The sequence below is a fragment of the Phyllobates terribilis genome, unplaced genomic scaffold, assembly GCF_046119375.1.
Source record: "Phyllobates terribilis strain yellow unplaced genomic scaffold, ASM4611937v1 Scaffold_3523__1_contigs__length_76508, whole genome shotgun sequence".
Taxonomy (NCBI): Eukaryota; Metazoa; Chordata; class Amphibia; order Anura; family Dendrobatidae; genus Phyllobates; species Phyllobates terribilis.
This window is the reverse complement of record NW_027366276.1, coordinates 40,001-45,000: the sequence shown is the minus strand read 5'-3', so window position 1 is coordinate 45,000 and position 5,000 is coordinate 40,001.

The following is a 5,000-nucleotide window of genomic DNA, read 5'->3' as shown; positions in this document are numbered from 1 at the left end:
CCCACAGGGGGAAAATTGAAAAAAAGTTGAAAAAAAAAATTTTTGGGGACTTAGAAAATTTTTCAACTTTTGTCAGACTTCCAGACAGGGGAGCGTGTCAGTGCGCGCATCCGATTTCAGTTCCAGAGCGATTCGCGCGATGAGTCCTTGATACTTAGTCGTTTTTGGCAAAATTTCTGACTTTTTGAAAATTTCACAATTTTGTGAAAACTTCCACAAAATGAGGTTCTAGTATGTTAGAGGGCATCCCAGGAGGGCTCCAAAAGTGTGGGTAAAATATATATCCCACAGGGGGAAAATTGAAAAAAAGTTGAAAAAAAAAATTTTTGGGGACTTAGAAAATTTTCACACATGTGTCAGACTTCCAGAGAGGGGAGCATGTCAGTGCGCGCATCCGATTTCAGTTCCAGAGCGATTCGCGCGATGAGTCCTTGATACTTAGTCGTTTTTGCAAAATTTCTGACTTTTTGGAAAATTTCACAATTTTGTGAAAACTTCCACAAAATGAGGTTCTAGTATGTTAGAGGGCATCCCAGGAGGGCTCCAAAAGTGTGGGTAAAATATATATCCCACAGGGGGAAAATTGAAAAAAAGTTGAAAAAAAAATTTTTGGGGACTTAGAAAATTTTTCAACTTTTGTCAGACTTCCAGACAGGGGAGCGTGTCAGTGCGCGCATCCGATTTCAGTTCCAGAGCGATTCGCGCGATGAGTCCTTGATACTTAGTCGTTTTTGCAAAATTTCTGACTTTTTGGAAAATTTCACAATTTTGTGAAAACTTCCACAAAATGAGGTTCTAGTATGTTAGAGGGCATCCCAGGAGGGCTCCAAAAGTGTGGGTAAAATATATATCCCACAGGGGGAAAATTGAAAAAAAGTTGAAAAAAAAAAATTTTTGGGGACTTAGAAAATTTTCACACATGTGTCAGACTTCCAGAGAGGGGAGCATGTCAGTGCGCGCATCCGATTTCAGTTCCAGAGCGATTCGCGCGATGAGTCCTTGATACTTAGTCGTTTTTGCAAAATTTCTGACTTTTTGGAAAATTTCACAATTTTGTGAAAACTTCCACAAAATGAGGTTCTAGTATGTTAGAGGGCATCCCAGGAGGGCTCCAAAAGTGTGGGTAAAATATATATCCCACAGGGGGAAAATTGAAAAAAAGTTGAAAAAAAAAATTTTTGGGGACTTAGAAAATTTTTCAACTTTTGTCAGACTTCCAGACAGGGGAGCGTGTCAGTGCGCGCATCCGATTTCAGTTCCAGAGCGATTCGCGCGATGAGTCCTTGATACTTAGTCGTTTTTGCAAAATTTCTGACTTTTTGGAAAATTTCACAATTTTGTGAAAACTTCCACAAAATGAGGTTCTAGTATGTTAGAGGGCATCCCAGGAGGGCTCCAAAAGTGTGGGTAAAATATATATCCCACAGGGGGAAAATTGAAAAAAAGTTGAAAAAAAAAATTTTTGGGGACTTAGAAAATTTTTCAACTTTTGTCAGACTTCCAGACAGGGGAGCATGTCAGTGCGCGCATCCGATTTCAGTTCCAGAGCGATTCGCGCGATGAGTCCTTGATACTTAGTCGTTTTTGCAAAATTTCTGACTTTTTGGAAAATTTCACAATTTTGTGAAAACTTCCACAAAATGAGGTTCTAGTATGTTAGAGGGCATCCCAGGAGGGCTCCAAAAGTGTGGGTAAAATATATATCCCACAGGGGGAAAATTGAAAAAAAGTTGAAAAAAAAAATTTTTGGGGACTTAGAAAATTTTTCAACTTTTGTCAGACTTCCAGACAGGGGAGCGTGTCAGTGCGCGCATCCGATTTCAGTTCCAGAGCGATTCGCGCGATGAGTCCTTGATACTTAGTCGTTTTTGGCAAAATTTCTGACTTTTTGAAAATTTCACAATTTTGTGAAAACTTCCACAAAATGAGGTTCTAGTATGTTAGAGGGCATCCCAGGAGGGCTCCAAAAGTGTGGGTAAAATATATATCCCACAGGGGGAAAATTGAAAAAAAGTTGAAAAAAAAAATTTTTGGGGACTTAGAAAATTTTCACACATGTGTCAGACTTCCAGAGAGGGGAGCATGTCAGTGCGCGCATCCGATTTCAGTTCCAGAGCGATTCGCGCGATGAGTCCTTGATACTTAGTCGTTTTTGCAAAATTTCTGACTTTTTGGAAAATTTCACAATTTTGTGAAAACTTCCACAAAATGAGGTTCTAGTATGTTAGAGGGCATCCCAGGAGGGCTCCAAAAGTGTGGGTAAAATATATATCCCACAGGGGGAAAATTGAAAAAAAGTTGAAAAAAAAAATTTTTGGGGACTTAGAAAATTTTTCAACTTTTGTCAGACTTCCAGACAGGGGAGCGTGTCAGTGCGCGCATCCGATTTCAGTTCCAGAGCGATTCGCGCGATGAGTCCTTGATACTTAGTCGTTTTTGGCAAAATTTCTGACTTTTTGAAAATTTCACAATTTTGTGAAAACTTCCACAAAATGAGGTTCTAGTATGTTAGAGGGCATCCCAGGAGGGCTCCAAAAGTGTGGGTAAAATATATATCCCACAGGGGGAAAATTGAAAAAAAGTTGAAAAAAAAAATTTTTGGGGACTTAGAAAATTTTCACACATGTGTCAGACTTCCAGAGAGGGGAGCATGTCAGTGCGCGCATCCGATTTCAGTTCCAGAGCGATTCGCGCGATGAGTCCTTGATACTTAGTCGTTTTTGCAAAATTTCTGACTTTTTGGAAAATTTCACAATTTTGTGAAAACTTCCACAAAATGAGGTTCTAGTATGTTAGAGGGCATCCCAGGAGGGCTCCAAAAGTGTGGGTAAAATATATATCCCACAGGGGGAAAATTGAAAAAAAGTTGAAAAAAAAAATTTTTGGGGACTTAGAAAATTTTCACACATGTGTCAGACTTCCAGAGAGGGGAGCATGTCAGTGCGCGCATCCGATTTCAGTTCCAGAGCGATTCGCGCGATGAGTCCTTGATACTTAGTCGTTTTTGCAAAATTTCTGACTTTTTGGAAAATTTCACAATTTTGTGAAAACTTCCACAAAATGAGGTTCTAGTATGTTAGAGGGCATCCCAGGAGGGCTCCAAAAGTGTGGGTAAAATATATATCCCACAGGGGGAAAATTGAAAAAAAGTTGAAAAAAAAAATTTTTGGGGACTTAGAAAATTTTTCAACTTGTGTCAGACTTCCAGAGAGGGGAGCATGTCAGTGCGCGCATCCGATTTCAGTTCCAGAGCGATTCGCGCGATGAGTCCTTGATACTTAGTCGTTTTCAGAAGTCACAATTTTGACTTCCAGGACCCGCAAAACGTTTGTAAATTGAGCCCGCTCCCCAGTTCCAAGCGTTTTGAGGTGTCCCCGGTTGCAGTAATGCAGCCTGCCCACTAGATGTCGCAAAAGAGACAAAAAGTGAAAAAGAACCAGAATGAGGAAATTCCAGGGAGCCGAATCCGCCTGACAGTTCCAGGCGATCGGGCACTTTTTTGCATGCGTCCCTAAAGTGGGTATAGGGTGACACTCCATGCAAAGACCCAGTTTTGCACACCACCGGCAGAATATATGAGAGAGAGGTACCTCTCAGCCCCGACACATTTTGACTCATTTAAGCTGGTTTTCACCTCCGTAGGCCTGGGTATGCGTTTTGGCTATGAGTCCCTGTTCGGCTGGAGGTCTGCACCTTGGCTGAACCCAGGCTTCCGCAGCTGCGTGGGGGGACTTTTGCCGGTCGCCTATCCCAAGTCAGAGAGGTGTTCCTGGGTTGAAGTGAGCCTGGCCAGACCCCCCCGCGGGCCCTGGTTCTCCACATGGGGGCGCCGTCAAGGCTAAAATCTGGATTTTTAGGCCGAGGAGAGGCTCCATGAGGGCGGATGCTTTTGTGGCTTCGACCCCAGTGCTGTTCCACATCCAGTACCCCCCCGCAAGGGCGCCTGTACCCGAGTCGCGCTTCCAGGACTCGTGGGCACGTATCTCCCGACGACAGGGGTTTGCAGCCTCCGTACTTGGGCAAGTCCCTACATGCACCCCTGCTCTTCCTCCGATCGATCTGGCGCAGCGCTCCCGGGTGGGGAGGTGGCGCCGCTCGCTCGGCCCGGGCTTTGGAGCCCGCGCTGGCTTAAGGTGAGCGGTCCCCTTCCTCCTCTACCCCCGGGCTTCCGACACCTATCTTTGGGCGCGCATGCCGGCCTCGCCTCCCGTCTGCGGAGGTGGCCGAGCCGTGGGGAGTTTGACCCGAACCGAGCGAAGGCAGTGGTCCGACGACCCGTACGGGCGAACGGCGGGGCGCCCACCCAGCCAGGCGTGGGGGCCCGTCGTCCGAATCGCTCCCTGTGCGGGGAAGCACAGCGATCTTCTCCGAGGGCGGCCCTTTTCTTCCAGATGCGTACCCGGCCAGCGGAGGCTCGCGCTGCCCCTCGTGTCCGAAAGGGCGGCCTCCGCGGCGGTGGCGACAGCGGCGGCGGTGGGTGGCCTCTCCGCGCCACTGCCGAGCTTCGCGATTTCCAGTCTTTTCCCGAGCCCCTACGTCAGTGGGGAGGACGACAGAGGTGTGGAGGCAGGCGAAGGGGGTTCTCACCGTGCGGTGTGCCCCAGCCCGACCGTTGCCTTCCCCCTCGACCCTCGTCCTCCCAGGCGGCTCGGCCAGGGAGCAGGAGAGAGAGCGAGAGAGGGAGAGCGGAAACCCCAGAGCCAAGGGGTTAGATGGAGAACGGGAGAAGGAACGAGGGCCAAGAGGTAGGGAGTACGGTGAAAGGCCGACCTGGGATCCCCCTGCGCTCCCGCCCTGGGCGGGGAGCAGCCCTGGGAAGAAAAGCCGCTCGGGCATCCCTTTGAGGTTACGGGCGCGAGCGGGAAGAGGGACTACGCTGGAGGGCGACGCCGACACGGCCAGGCCGACGACCACCCACGCGACCTCAGCGTCGCCGGGTTAGTGCCAGAGCCGCGGCGGACCCCGACGGCCAGCCCCCCTCTCCCAATCCTCGTGCCTGT